The sequence below is a fragment of the Hibiscus syriacus genome, unplaced genomic scaffold (assembly GCF_006381635.1).
Source record: "Hibiscus syriacus cultivar Baekdansim isolate YM2019G1 unplaced genomic scaffold, ASM638163v2 tig00000991_pilon, whole genome shotgun sequence".
Taxonomy (NCBI): Eukaryota; Viridiplantae; Streptophyta; class Magnoliopsida; order Malvales; family Malvaceae; genus Hibiscus; species Hibiscus syriacus.
The window spans coordinates 1062603-1079552 of NW_024061840.1; positions in this window are offsets into that span (position 1 = coordinate 1062603).

Sequence of the window (16950 nt, forward strand, 5' to 3'; positions counted from 1 at the left end):
TTTTTAATTATAGTTATATAATTATATTTATTATTTAATATGTTTTACCTTAAATATTATGTTGTAGTTAATTTGAATCATTTTGTTTCACTTGATTTTATGATTTTTAACTTATATATGTTATGACTTGCTTTGAATATGACTTGTTATATAAAAAATTACTTTTTATTAAATATTTTTAGTATTTTTATTTAATTTTTTAAATAATTATGACGTCGTCCGGTTTTTTCGACCGATCGGACCGGTTCGACCGGTTGAACCAGTAAACCGATAACATGACCGATTCGCTAACCGGTCCGATTCTGAAAACCATGGTACAGAGTATTGGTAATAAGCAAATTGATAGGACCTTTCTTTTTGATAAGGTTGCGTTTTTGTTTTAAATTCATTTTTCTTAGCGAATGGAGGTTAAATTGTGTTTTTTTACTAATAATTGTTTGGTTCTTGGGGAAATGTTGATGGGTTTCAAAGTTGATTTTTTGGGGGGTTTTGAAAAGGTAAAGAAGGATTTGAAAATTTATGCGTCAATTTATAATGTTGGAGATTTTTTTTATAGGTCTTTGGTCCATCGTCTCAGCCGGAGTTATTTGGTCTAGCTGTTTCTCCAATTGTGAATGAAGTTCTTGAGGGTTATAATTGCACTATCGTTGCATATGGCCAGACGGGAACTGGAAAGACATACACAATGGAGGGAGGAGGAAGAAAAAAGGTGTCCCCCCCCCAGTTGTTAAGGTTGCATTTGGGAACTTGCATTTAAAAAATATTATAATTTGTGTGGTAAAACATATACATTCATTATTATTTTTCAAATTTATTTATATGCCTATTTAGTTGTGAATTAGAAATATCTTATTGCAAGTTTGAACTTTGAAGTTCATGTTTTTGTCTTTCAAATATATAATCATATTGAATTTTAAATAATTTATATAGAATATATGGTTTTCATTATCACAATTTGCATGTAAGATGAAATTTGAACACATATTTTCCACTTCATGAATGAATTTCATGATCCTCTGATTGCTTTCAGTTCTAAATGAACTTGTGATTTTATGCAGAATGGGGAATTCCCAAGTATATAATTAAACATTTCTAAGTAATAATTTATTAATTTTAGTAAGATGAAATTTGAACACAATTTATTTATTTAAGAATATCAGAAAATGACTTCTAGTTGCTTTAAGATAACCCATTTATTTAATATTAAAAAATAAATAAATATTATTATTTAAACAAATATATATATATATTTATATAAAATAATAATTAAAGTAATAATTTAAACATATTGAAAGCAAAAAGATAATAAAAAAATTTGCAATTAAATAAAATTAAACAACAAGATTAAAATGTAAATTATCAAAATTAATGAACCTAATTCGAATTATTATAAAAATATAATTACTAATATTTTAATTATTCCTTAATTATTAATCAGTGAATAAAATAATAATTATTAAAATTAAAGGCTCTAACTCGAATAAAAAAATCTAAGTGCTAATAATGTAATTTAGCCTTATTTAATTATAAATTATAAAAATTATAAGGGACTAATCATATTATTTACCCTAAATATTTATAAATACCAAATTAAAACGTTCTGAAATTGCTTTCAGTGACTAAATTGCAAAGAGTACAAACTTAGAGGGGTTGCGGAAAGGGTTTTACTATTATGAAATTACACAAATACCTCTCCCCAAAACGGCGTCATTTGGAGAGAGGTATATAAACTCAAAATCAGGCCCTTATGGCCAAATCTTTCCCATTTCTTTTTTTTTTCATTCTCTCTCTTAAAAAGAGATATGAAAAATTCTCTCTCCCTCTCTCTAAATTTCTGTCACCGGCGAGAAATGATCTCCGACCGACCACCGCCAACTCCGCCGCCGGCCACAAACTTCGGTGGCCGAAAAATCCCAAACTTACCTAAACTAGAGATTCAACCTCTAAAGGCCAAATCTGACCTCTTTTTTTCCTAAATCCCCTTAGATCAACGTAGATCTAAGGTTATTTACCTTAGATATTTCGGTTTTTCAACTTCGCGGTCAAGCTCTGACGATCGCTTAGTTTTCTCGGTAAGTCTCTTATCTCCTCTGTTTTTCCTTTCTGTTGTTGATGTTTGTCGTTGGTTGCTTGTTGGTGGTTCTTTCTGCTTTCTATTGGTTTTGTTCTGCCTTATGTATGTCGTCGTTCTTCTCTGTTGGTTGTTGTGGTTCTTTCTCCTTTCTTTTTCTCTGGTTTTTCTTTCGCAGGGGGTGGTGACTTTTATAGCCACCACGGTGTTCTTCTCGGACCGGTTAAAGGGTAGAAGTCTTGGTGAGTCACTGAAATATGTGGTGACTCATCCCATAACTGCGACGTGTGGCGAGCAGCTGGCTCTACTGGAGGCTTCTTCGAGTGTAGCGTGGCAAAGGAGTATCGGCAATGGAGGTGGAGGCGTCGGCAGTGGGGTGTTGGACCACCTGGCAGAGGCGTGACGGCTGTGGATGTTATGGAAGCAGCGGTGGTGGCCGCGTGGCCCTAGGGTTATGATACCCTAGGGTTTTCATCTGGAAGCTTCTGGACCGTTGGATCTTGCCAGATCCAACGGCTGAGATTGTCTGGCGGCTGGGATGAGATGGAAACCCTAATCTGGTTTTAGGGTTTAGTTAGGGCATTTGGGCCGGTTCAAGTTGGGTCTGGATCCGTTTGTAATTGGGCTCCGGGTTTTAGGCCTTGTAATATTTATTTAATAATAATAATAATAAATAATAATAATGTATAATAATAATAATAATAATAATAAAAGTAAACTGAAAAATTAGTGTCTACAACTGCCCCTCTTTGCTCATTCTTGTGTTAACAAGAATAGAGCAAAGACAAAAAAGGCAATAACTTTTCATTTGGCTTCTTTTGAGTAGGATGGAAATGTTGAAAACATCATGCACTGAAGGGCTTACAGATGACCCAAAGGTTTTTGAAAACATCATGCACTGAAGGGCTTACAGATGACCCGAAGGTTTTGAAAACATCATGCACTGAAGGGCTTACAGATGACCCGAAGGTTTTGAAAACATCATGCACTGAAGGGATTACAGATGACCCGAAGGTTTTGAAAACATCATGCACTGAAGGGCTTACAGATTACCCGAAGGTTTTGAAAACATCATGCACTGAAGGGCTTACAGATGACCCGAAGGTTTTAAAAATATCATGCACTGAAGGGCTTACAGATGACCGAAGGTTTTAAAAACATCATGCACTGAAGGGCTTACAGATGACCCGAAGGTTTTGAAAACATCATACACTGAAGGGCTTACAGATGACCCGAAGGTTTTGAAAATATCATGCACAGAAGGGCTTACAGATAACCTGAAGGTTTTGAAAACATCATGCACTGAAGGGCTTACAGATGACCCGAAGTTTTTAAAAACATCATGCACTGAAGGGCTTACAGATGACCCGAAGGTTTTGAAAACATCATGCACCGAAGGGCTTACAGATGACCTGAAGGTTTTGAAAACATCATGCACTGAAGGGCTTACAGATGACCCGAAGGTTTTGAAAACATCATGCACTGAATGACTTACAGATGTGGGAAATAGTTTACTAAGTAAGAAACTATGGAAATCGTTTTCTTAATATTCAACAATTTCATTTTCAGAAAAGATTAAATGAGAAACTTTGGAAATTGTTTTCTCATTGAAATAATTTGTTGATTGGGTAACATGCCCCAAAATAATACTTCTTCTGTGGATTGCGTCCATCTATTCTTCATATGTTTGCGTGATTCCTGTATTTGAGTTTTTGAATTCTACCTTCTTTTTGTAAGGTATTTTTTCATCATGAATCTTCTTTTTTATACGAAAACCTGTAAAACTTCATGTTTGAATGCAATGAAATGTATCAATGTAATGCATTGTCTATTGTGCAAATGATGTTCTTATGAATACATGCAAGTTGATGCAATCTTCATTTGACTTCAAAGTGGCAAACTCGGTTTTCTTTCACTTGATCATTTATTGCTAGGGTTACCTTCGGATATCATTGTAGCAACTTATGCTATATTTCTGAAGAACCATTTGATCAACTGGTATGTTTGTGTCTTCTTTGCTTCATTTAAGTCTCAGAAAGAAATGTTTCATTTATGTAACTCTTGTTATAGTCAGAACTATGACCTTGATGCCCCATTTTGTCTTTGATAACATCGGCTTTCTTAGTCTGGACTTGTGTAGAAATCCAATAAAGCTTTCATCTTTGAAGAGAGAATCTATCATCTTTGAAGAATGTAGATATGCTAAACTCAGCAGAGATTAATTAAGAGAGTAGAGTCTGTTCTGATTTGACTCTTGAAACATATCACAAGGAGGATTTTATCCTAATTCCTTTCATGTCTCCACATCTAATCAAATCTCGAACAAGACAATTTGGACCATATCATGTCGAGATGTTTAACAACAACATTTCGTTCAACATTAGTTGGCTCCACTAGTTTCTTGTTGTTAAAATTTTTGCTTCCCTTCTGTGGAAAGAAATCTTTATCATATCTCACTTCTGACCTTGGGGTTGAAGAAGTCAAACTTTATTTCAGATTAATAAATGAAAACACCATATGATAACAACATTGGTTCAGCACCATAATCAATGGTTCGTAAAACATGTGACAATACATTCATCCTTTCTCGTGGCTTCTACCCGGATTTTCGTAAAGCTTTTGAAAACACATTCATCCTTTCTTGTGGCTTCTTGCCAGATGTTTGTAAAGCATTTGACAACACATTCATCATTTTATGTGATTTCTGCACAGATTTCTGATCAATGAAGCTCTTTGCACAGTATTCAAAGCTTTTGTATGATGTCACAAGACCACTTGAGAAAAAAACTCAATGGGAATAGAAGTGAGATGTTGGTGTGTTTCATGACCAAAATGTTGGTCAAATTCACAAAATATGCTAGTGTTGAATTGAAAAAGAGATACCCATTGATCTTGATATCATCTTGAGCAAGTGTGATACCGATCATATTTTCTTCCGTAATGAGTGTTTTAGGAAGTAAAAACACATCAACTATAGGAGCCATGTACAGTAAAAGGTCCAGGGGATTCTTGCTGCTCTAGATGAAACGCACATGATAAACCAAATAGATGAAAACTCAGTTCATATTGGCTGGCAATGATAACCTAGTAACAACATAAATAAGAATAACATAAGCTGAGCCTTTTTATTCAATGTCATCAAGTAAGCGAAAACTGTTTATGAAAAAACATCTTTATAGCCTCAACAGTATGGTTGAAACTAACTGCCAGGAATCTCAAAGAAATATTTCCAATCATCACCGACATACGAATACATAATTCAAAGCAGACATTTTGAGGAACTGAACCCTAGATCGAATGGTCTGCCTGGGGACCATCTTTATTCATGCAACCATGATGTAGCTTAACAAAGAACATGCTGTCATGTGACACATGGTTAAGAAGATTGGGTATTTGAAACCATACTTGTTGAGAAAATATTTGTTCAACATCAGGATCATAATGTATCTGCCTGATGAACGAAGCAATTATGTATAATCAGTTCCACTGTCACTGTTTCACCATTTTCATTCTTCATTCATTTCTGTCTTATTGGAAATATTTTCTCAAAACAATGGTCTTTAACACATAATGATGTGGGCCTTCAGTATGCCCAGCATTTGCTGATATGAATGTTCATAATGCGTCAATATTCCAATTTCTAATTGAAATGGGCTTTAAGCATGCCCTAATCCTTTATTGATGTGAGCTTTCAAAATGCCCCAACGTTTTTTCATAATGATATGAGCCTTCAAAATACCCTATATGGATCTGTTTATAGCGGCCTTCAAAATGCCATAACATTCTATTTCTGGTTGAAATGAGCTTTCAACGTGCTCTAACATCTGCTGATATGCATGTTTAAAATGTATTCAAAATTGTTTTCTTGCTGATATGAGTCTTCAAGAATGTTCAAATATCCATACTATTGTGATCCTTAAAAATACCCAACATGGATCATTTCTGTATGAAATGGGCTTTCGAGATGCCCCAATATTCTATTTCTGGTTCACTCTCAACGTCTGTTTGACTTGAGTATCATGATCCCCACGACGTCCAATTTTGCTAATGACTTATTAAGGGTACTCGTGATCTATACACAAATCTGTTAATCTTGAATGCTCTCATTCCGGTGTCATTAAACAACAATGTTGTCAAGTAATTTGAGGAATTCTCTTCATGTTATCGCAAAATCAAGAAGTAATCAATCATTTTGACGGAAATGTCTGAGATATATTACTTTTCTGAATGAGGTGCCCATTTTTTTTTGATCTGGAGGGATCTAGTCGGACAGAGTGGTATAAATCGCTTGGTAATTCATTCCAGGCTGACACAGTGAACCTTGTTTTTAGTGAAGGCTATTTCTGGAATATACTTTTCTGTGGGAGAGAAACCAATTTATGTGAACAGTAATCTGATGCAATAGCAAGACTATATATACAGTGGTACATGCTCTTGAAAAATCCGCACCAATGCAACATGTTGATTCTGATAACTACTCATCTGATTATGAAGTGATCTTTCAGGATGATTTCACAGATATTGATAGTTCTTCTGATACCGAGGAAATCCTGAATTCTGATTCTAATGAGGATAATAAACTATTGGTACTTGACGAAAATGGGGTACTCAGAGGCTGAGGCTTCAATAATCATAGAGAGATGTGGTTCGGATTCATCAATTGCAGAGTTGACAGATTTTATATGTGCTGCTCAAATGGCTAAGGCTGCTGACTCACTTCTTCAGGTAGAAGATAGTAAGCCATTATGCAATGACCCCAATTACAAGAAAAAGTGAAACTCGGGATATGATTTTTGGAAAAAGAAGAAGCAGATGAAGCTTGAAAAGAAGCTTCTTAATGAAGACGATCAATTCATCTTCTAAATCTAATGATTGGTTTTGGGGTTTCTACCGAACCAGATCAGATAACTCAAAGAACACTTCTAGAAGATACTATTGAGCCTCCTTATTTCTACTACGAGAATGTGGCACTTGCTCCAATTTATGTCTGGACTGAAATGTCATGGTACTTATACGATGTAGAGCCAGAATTTGTAGATTTGAAGTATTTTTGTGCTGCTGCACGGAAAAGGGGCTATATTCATAATCTTCCAATTGAGAACATATTTCCTCTTATTCCGCTTCCTCCATGCACCATACATGATGCTTTTCTATTGACAAAAAACTAGTGACCTTCCTGGGATCTAAGAACAAAGTTGAACTGTTTATAAACATGTACAAGGAAAATGATCAACATGGAAGAGGAATCAATGATATAACAAAACTTGAGCTAGCATCACGGTATAACCAGAGTGCAGGTGGTGGATTTGTTCATTCCCATAATACACCTAATGAAACTTATGGCTCTGTGATTGGAGGATCATGCTAGAGGACATAGATTGGTGGCTGGGGAAAGTAATTTGTATGGTGATCCTTATCGCCATCAGCATGAGATAAATGTTCGTTTTAAATAGGATAATCTTTCTTGATGAGTTGCTAATAATGTCACAGGAGATCGTTACAAGTTCAATTCTCCAAACTTTCTGTCTTCTTGGATCACTTGCTTTCAAGAAAGTGAAATGTTTCATCATTCTGGCCTCGTTCAATCTTTTTCTTCAATAGAGGTAGAATATGCAATAACTTGCTTCAAGGACTTTCCTCATTTGAGACTATCCTGTTTGAAAATGGTTTTTTCTCTTTCTTTATCAAAGAATGAAAGAATTTTGTAAAGTGTTGCCTATCACAGATTCAAAATAGAATCAAATCATAAGCATGAATTAAAAGAATATCAAAAGAATCAACAATTCTTTAATGTTTGAGAATTATAGCTATTTGACAAGTATCAAGATTTATGGGTTAATTTCAGGATGCTTTCCTATTTTCTATGGTTACATCTATTTAAGATGTCACTCCTCTCTCGCTCTTTGTGAACTTTGTCACATGCCTCACTTTAAAGACTTGGTATTTTAATCGGATACGTACAAAATGACACAATCTAGCATGACGGTTACTAGACCTTCTAGAATACTTCCATTTCAATTCTCTGAAATCATTGATAAAGCAATGTGAAAACATCGATCTAATAATGAAATTTCTGAGTGTTTGTGTGAAGTTGACTATAACAGATGTTTCTTAACATCTTTAGTCCATTTCTTAACACATTTGCCATTTTGGCTAGCTGAATTCAGCTTTATTGTATATAATATAATCACCTTTATTAGGCTAATTGAAACTTATCTATAAAGCCGAGGCGATTAACCAATTGTTCTAGAGGGATAATTTTATTGTGTATAATAGTATAATAGGTTAGCTGAATATTATCCATAAAGCCGGGGTGATTAACCAATTGATTTAGGGGGATAACTCAAGCATAACAGATTAGCTGAATATTATCCATAAAGCCGGGGCTATTAACCAATTGCTTTAGGGGGATAACTCGAGCTTTATTGTATATATAATAATATAACATGGGTATCCAAATCCAATTTCTTAAGCTTGTTAGGAAGAACCTGTTATAGTCTAGGTGTTTTGGTGAAATTTAGAAAATCTCTTTGTTATAGTTCAATTTCCAAGCAACTGACTTAAACTAGATTTACCTATTTATAAAAATTATGTTCATCATCGAACGTCATTAATAGAAAAGTACTCTAGTCGGTTTTGCAATGTAATACACCAACGATGCCCCATGTTGTACGCTCCTATATATAAATACCAAGCCTTTTTATAATTTCTTTCAATAGGAGAAGGCCATCTCATATTTGTAATAAGATATTGTTTGGGTGTATTTCTTCTGAGGTAAGGTCAAGGGTCCTTGTTTTTCTGGTTTTCAATCCTGATATTCTGTCAAAGATTATAACTCTAATCATGAAGCGCTTTTTAATCCAGTTGATATTCAAAGGACTACAAGATTGTAAAATTGACTCAATGCTCATACCCTTAAAAGTAACAAAAATTTATTTATTGGACAAAAGGCGGAGAAAGGAACAAAAAACATGTGCAAACAAGATGCTGAAAATAGAAAGTACTACAGTGGTAGATAACAACTGCCACTTGTTTTGTTTAGCTTGCTTCGAATGTTGGGTATGTACTTGGCCCAAGATTTTCATCTTTATTTCCCCCCTATTTCTTGATTATTTCTTGTGTCAAGAATCCTTTGTCAACAAGCGCCTCTATTCCTTTTAACAGTGGCCAACAACTCCCTGTTGAATACCCAGATACCCCCAAGTGGAAATCACAAATAGTACCTTGATCATAGCTATGAGCAGAAGGGTTTGGTGTCACTTTCGTTGGTCTTGGTGTGATGTATTGACCTTTAACCAAATGAGGGTATAAGTCTGAAATAGAAGTTTGGAACACCTCCAAAGTATTTCTTGATCGCATGACTTTCTTTGGTCGATCTGAACAATTACTTGCTCTTTTTCTTTTGCAGTTGCGGGGACTATGGATGCTACATTCATTCATATCATCAGCTTTCACTTTCTGATCTGTCGGGTTTCTGAATGTGACTTTTAAGTTTCTTTCGCTGATTACATTTTCAATTAATTCTCCATTTGTCACATGATTCTCGAATTCCTTCGTCGGATTTGCCAACATTAATTCAAAGAAAGGAGCGGGAATGGAATCTCGAAACATACGTGATATCTCTTCTTCTACCATGAGAGGTTGAACTTGTGCTGTCACTCCTCTCCATCTTAAGGCATACTCCTTAAACCCTTCATTGGCTTTCATCTTTACTCCTTGAAGATTCATACGTGTTGGAGCTAAGCCTTTCACATATCGATATTGTTCCAAAAATGAATTAGCTAAATCAACCCATCTCTTGATCTGATCTTGGGTCAAATGATTGTACCATACTACTTTTGGGCCAACGAGGCTATTATAGAAAGAGTGAATTAATAGATCATTAGAACTTAAATATCCTTCCATTTTTCTGCAAAATATTCTCAGGTGGATTAGGGGACAACTGTGCCATCATATTTCTCAAAATCAGGCATCCTAAATTCATGGGGAATAACCAAGTTTGGAACCAAACTGAGCTCTCGTGCTTCTAGTTCTTTGTGGGAAGTATTAACACCTTTCATATTTCTGATTGCTTCATCCGCCCTATTGACTCTCTCCTCATATTGTGAATAATTATAGAGGCTATTCTTTGGGTTCGATTGGGATGCCCCAGGGTATGTTATCATTCTCGACTCTTCAATCTAATAGCATGGTAGCTCTTTATCAGTTATCTCTTCTTTATCAGATGTCATCCTCTAAATAATTTGATTTGATCCATCTGGTACTAAATCTGATGCTTCTTTCCTTGTATCTTGAGGTAACCCTGTCAATTGTTCTGGCCACTGATCATTGTAGTCTTTTATAAGATTGCTCCATTGTTTTCATGATGATGGTAAAGTAAAATGAATGAATGATCTTGGTTTTACTGTAACAGAAACCTTTCATGAATTATTTACTTGTTTTCATAATTTATGTATATAACAATACTTAAATAAATAAATAATACGAAAATGTATAAATGCAAAAATAAGAATGCAAACTGTGCAATGCAAAGATGTAAACATAAAAGTATGAATACAAAATGAAAATGCAAAGATGTAAAATGCAAATGCATGTATGAAAAGGTGTTACTCAAGAGTGGTCATCTTAAAACAGATTTTATTGAACACAAAAGTTTCTGTGCATCAAACAAAACTTTTACATGTAGGGGACAACTTTCAGTCCTAACTTCAACAAAACTTTACATATATAGGAATACTTTCCCATTTTCTTCTCTAAAGCCAAGTTAGTCTATTAGCTTCTTGGCCATATTGCTTGTCTGGACTGCAGCTTCTTCCGTGACATTCTCTTTTTCCTTCATCTTCTGTGTCAATTCTTGGAGTTGCTCATTTTCCCTTGTAAGAGAACCTTTGTGTTCAATAAGTTCTTGGACAAGATCTTCGTATATGTTGTAGTTCTTTTTCAGCTTGGTGACCCTTGTTATCCACTCTTCTGGGTGTTTCTTATGCCAGTATTTTGAAAGGCTTGACTGACCTTCTGGAAATCTTCATGCATGGTTTCCATTTTGGTGCTCAATTTATCATTTTCAATCTTTAAATGATGTATTTGAGCCTCAGACCTCAGCAAATCTTCTTCTTTCTAGGCTCCCCTACTGATATTCTTACATTTGACCCCTTTTTGTATTAATCTAGCAAGACCTTCAGTTACCAAATTAGGTTGATCATTTATCCTAAACTCTAAGATTCCATGATCCAAAAGACATTGGATTCAATGTTTGAAAGCAAAGCAATTCTCAATGGTATGTCCTTGAGCTCCGGCATGATATTCACAATAAGCGTTGATGTCATACTAATTCAGATGCGGAGGTTAAAACGACTTCATATAATGCGGAGCTTCTTCTCGCGCTTCAAGTAGCTTCTCATACAACTCCTCATATGATATAGGGATAACATCAAAATAAGAACCACCTTTTATCTTGGATTAAACCTGAGTTTTAGACGTCGGGATTAGACTAAACTTTGACGATTTCAGATTACATGATTTCTTCTCATCTCTGGGGACTTTTACAAATGTCACCATTTCTTTGGTATCTCTAGACGATTTATGAATACGAATCATGATTGTCTATAATTTTTCAAATTGGTTAAGATCCGAAGTTCCTTGTATATTTGAAATTACAGGATTATATTTATTGAGCTCTCTCTCTTTTTGTGTAGGAATCTCTTTTCCTTTGGCCAAAACAGCTCTCTCTCGTCAATGGGCATACGATCTTTGGGTGCATAGCTCTTCTCTATTCTCGGAGTTCCCTCAGGACGCCATTCCATAGTTGCGTCATATTTTGTTCGATCATAAAACCTTTTGTCCATTTATGAATTCTTTCCAATTTGATGAACAGTCTTTCAAGTCAACACCTTTTGGTTATGCCATGATCTTGCAATGCAAACAAAAGAAATCAATATAAACAAGTTACAGCAAAACAGAATGTATGAAAAATAAAAATGAGAAAGGAAAAAATAAATTGGTTAGAACCAATTAATGGAAAGAAAAGATCCTATCTATCAAGGTATAAATCCTAACCTCATGCTTTCTAGTTCCATGCTTTGTTTGGAAAAATTAACCTAACTGCATGATTTCTAGTTCGCATGCATTTATTCAGGAAAAACAAAATAAAATAAAATAAATTAAAAGCTAGAGCTTATTTCTCCTTTGTGTACATCTATGGACATGGTTTCAGTATTGTCTTAGATCATGTGAAGTTCTAAGGTTTATTATATGCAAGGTTTCAGTTCTAGGAATAAAGGTACTTGAACTATCCTTGTTGGTGCCCCCTTAGGCTGCCAAACCCTCAATCCTAGTCCATTACAGACTTAAGCAGAATGAGTTCAAAACATTTCCCTATGCCTGACACGGAGAATAAATTCTCATGAAGACATAGAGCATATGAACCCCGAAAGTTACTTGCTAGGTCTAACACGGAGAATAAATTCTCACGAAGACGTCACTTTCACTCCCACTTAAAAGGGACAAGCTTGATCATAAAACTTATGTTATGCAATGCAAGTGTTGTATGTGAGGAGAAATATTCAAACCTTTGACAAACAAATAATATGAAATTTAATATATGAAAATAAAATAAAATATTAATAAAGAAGAATATATAAATATTATGAAAATCATAAGTAATAAAGATTTTCAAAGAAAAGAATTATAAATTAAATAAATATCAATTTTTAATTTATAATTAATAGAGACAATTTATAATTAATTTTAAAGCTTGACCAAATCCCTAGCGGAGTCGCCAAGCTGTCGTAACCGGTTTTCGACCGAGCACGAAATTTTACTTGGCGGGAAAATTAAAATGAATAAATAAATGATTTTGATTTAAAATAAAATATTTTGGGAGTCGCCATTGACCCTTTGGGTTAGGTAGGTCAAATACCTAAAAATAACCTTTTAAAATATTTTTTAAGATAACATAATTTAAAAGATAAGCTGATCTGCGTATAACAAAAAAAATTAGTAAAGAAGGGATTCGTGATTGATTACGTTTAGGAAGGATTAACACCCCTATAACGCCCAAAATTGATACTCATTAATTATAAATTGTTTCTATTATTGGAAATTTAAAAATTCAAAAATATATTTAATTTATATTCCTGTTATTTCAAATTTATTAATATAATTTTAAGAAAATATATTAATATATATATATATATATATATATATATATTATTTTTATAAATAAGATATTTATTTACTTAGAAATATCAGAAAAGGACTTCTAGATACTTTAAGACAGCCCAATAAATAAATATTAATAAAACATTTCTCTAAAAATAATTAAAATAAATTAATATATAATTTATAAAAATAGGATATTTATTTATTTAAGAATATCAGAAAATGACTTATAGGTGCTTTAAGACAGCCAATTTCTTTAATATTAATAAATAAATAAATATTATTATTTAAACATATATATATATTTATATAAAATAATAATTAAAGTAAGAATTTAAACATATCGAAAGCAAAAAGATAATAAAAAAATAAATTGCAATTAAATAGTAATTAAATAAAATTAAACAACAAGATTAAAATGTAAATTATCAAAATTAATGAACCTAATTTGAATTATTATAAAAATATAATTACTAATATTGTAATTATTCCTTAATTATTAATCAGTGATTAAAATAATAATTATTAAAATTAAAGGCTCTAACTCAAATAAAAAAAGTCTAAGTGTTAATAATGTAATTTAGCCTTTTTTAATTATAAATTATAAAAATTATAAGGGACTAATCATATTATTTACCCTAAATATTTATAAATAAGGTAGTGACTAATTTGTAAATAAATAAAATTGAAATACCAAATTAAAACGTTCAGAAATTATTTTCAGTGACTAAATTGCAAAGAGTACAAACTTAGAGGGGCTGTGGAAAAGGTTTTACAATTATAAAATTACACATATACCCCTCCCCAAAACGACGTCGTTTGGAGAGGGGTATATAAACTCAAAATTCGTCCCTTAGGGCCAAATATTTCCCATTTCTTTTTTTGTCATTTTCTCTCTTAAAGAGATATGAAAAATTCTCTCCCTCTCTCTAAATTTCTGTCACCGGTGAGAAATGATCTCTGGCCGGCCACCGCCAACTCCGCCGCCGGCCACAAACTCCGATAGCCAAAAATCCCAAACTTACCTAAACTAGAGATTTCAACCTCTAAAGGCCAAATCCAACTTCTTTTTTTTCCTAAATTCCCTCGGATCAACGTAGATCTAACGTTATTTACCTTAGATATTTCGGTTTTTCAACGCCGCGGTGAAGCTCCGACGATCGCGTAGTTTTGTCGGTAAGTCTCTTCTCTCCTCTGTTTTTTCTTTGTGTTGTTGATGTTTGTCGTTGGTTGCTTGTTAGTGGTTCTTTCTGATGTCTGTTGGTTTTGTTCTGCCTTTTGTATGACGCCGTACTTCTCTGTTGGTTGTTGTGGTTCTTTCTCTGTTCTTTTTCTCTGGTTTTTCTTTCGCAGGGGGTGGTGGCTTTTATATCCACCACGGTGTTCTACTCGGACCGGTTAAAGGGTAGAAGTCTCGGTGAGTCACTGAAATATGTGGTGACTCATCCTATAGCTGCGACGTGTGGCGAGCAGCTGGCTCTACTGGAGGATTCTTCGAGTGTAGCATGGTAAAGGAGTGTCGGCAATGGCGGTGGAGGTGTCGGCAGTGGGGTGTTGGAGCACCTGGCAGAGGCGTGGCAGCTGTGGATGTTCTGGAAGCGGCGGCGGCCACGTGGCCCTAGGGTTATGATACCCTAGGGTTTTCATCTGGAAGCTTCTGGACCTTTGGATCTTTCCAGATCCAACGGCTGAGATTGTCTGGCGGTTGGGATGAGATGGAAACCCTAATATGGTTTTAGGGTTTAGCTGGGCCATCTGGGCCGATTCAAGTTGGGTCTGGATCCGTTTGTAATTAGGCTCCGGGTTTTGGGCCTTGTAATATTTATTTAATAATAATAATAAATAATAATAATAATGTATAATAATAATAATAAAAATAAAATAAATAATAATAATAATAATAATAAAAGCAAACTGAAAAATGAGTGTCTACAAGGTTCTCTTATTTATTTATTTTCTTTTACTTTTTCTTCCAGATAAAGCTTGAGGAAACTGAATATACATTGTTTGATCTGTTGCGGAAGAAGGCTATCGGATAGAGCAAAATCGCAACTGATAATTTGAGAAAATGAAAATGAAGATAAAGAAGACACCAAATTTACGTGGAAAACCCCTAAATAATATAGGGTAAAAACCACGGGCAACGGTAGAAGAATTTCACTATGAGAAAATAGGAATTACAACCTCTCTCGATCTACCAAGGAGAAAACAATGATAATTCTCTCTAGATAAAAAGGGGAAAACAACTCTCAAGAAACTCTCTAAATTCTCTCTAGTATTGGAAGAAAGCTAGAATGCTTTGGGATGGTTTTGAAGCTAAATGCTAGAGTATTTATAGTTGAAACTTAAGGACTAATTTGTAAATACCCTAAAAATATAATGACTAAATGTGTAGTTGTACCTTGCTAATTTTCAACCATTTTAGCAGCCCAATTTGAACCAAAATAGCAGCCAATTTGGAAAAGATAGCCGCCGGCTGCTAATAGCCAAATAATTTGACTTTTCAACAATCTCCCACTTGAAGATTTGATTGGAACAATCTTATCTTCACACCATTCTTTCTACCTTGTACCTTCATGTTGCTTACGTTTCTGACAGGCCACAAGAGGATCGACACTAAGTAAATTTATCAGCGTTGATTGCCTTAGTCATGAAATCTGCTATGTTGTCTTTGGTATGGATCTTCTGCATATCTATCGTTCCTTCTTCCACCTTTTCACGAATGAAATGGTATTGAACTCGTATATTCTTTGTTCTTGAATGAAATGATGGATTCCTTGCTAGATGCAAGGCGCTTTGACTGTCACAAAACAGATAGACATACTCTTGATTGTGCCCAAACTCCTCCAATAGCATCTTCAACCAAATTGCTTCTTTACTGGCTTGTGTAGCTACTACATATTCTTCTTCTGTTGTGGATGTAGCCACAACTGACTGCAATTTTAAAACCCAGCTTACAGCTCCACCAGCAACTTTGAACACATATCCTGTAGTAGATTTGCTTTTATCCAAATCCCCTGCATAGTTAGAATCTACATACCCATTTATTAGTAAGTTTTATCCTCCGTAACATAATGCAATATTTGAGGTCCCTTTGATGTATCTCAGGATCCTCTTTACTGTATTCCAATGCTCTTTGCCTGGATTCGCCATGTACCGACTAACCACTCCCACTGCTTGTGCAATGTCTGGTCTTGTGCATATCATAGCGAACATTAAACTTCCCACTGCTGATGCATACGGTACTCGAGACATCTCCATCCTCTCTTCTTCACTGCTAGGACTCATACTGGAGGATAATTTGAAGTTAATAGGAAGAGGAGTAGAAATTGGCTTACAATCTTGCATGCTGAATCGTGATAAGATCTTATTCAAGTAATTCTTTTGTGAAAGCCAAATCTTCCTATTACTTCTGTCTCGGTGAATTTGCATCCCTAGAATCTTGTTTGCTGATCCCAAGTCCTTCATTTCAAATTCACTAGCCAGTTGTGCCTTCAATTCTTCAATATGATCTTTGTTGGGTCCTACAACCAACATGTCATCCACATACAACATCAATATAACAAAATCGTTATCACCAGACGTCTTGAAATAAGCACAAGGGTCAACATTAAGTCTGTTGTATCCAAGGCACATAATGAAGGAATCAAATCTCTTATACAAACACATCGGCGCCTGCTTTAGACCGTACAGACATTTGTTCAACCTACAAACCAAGT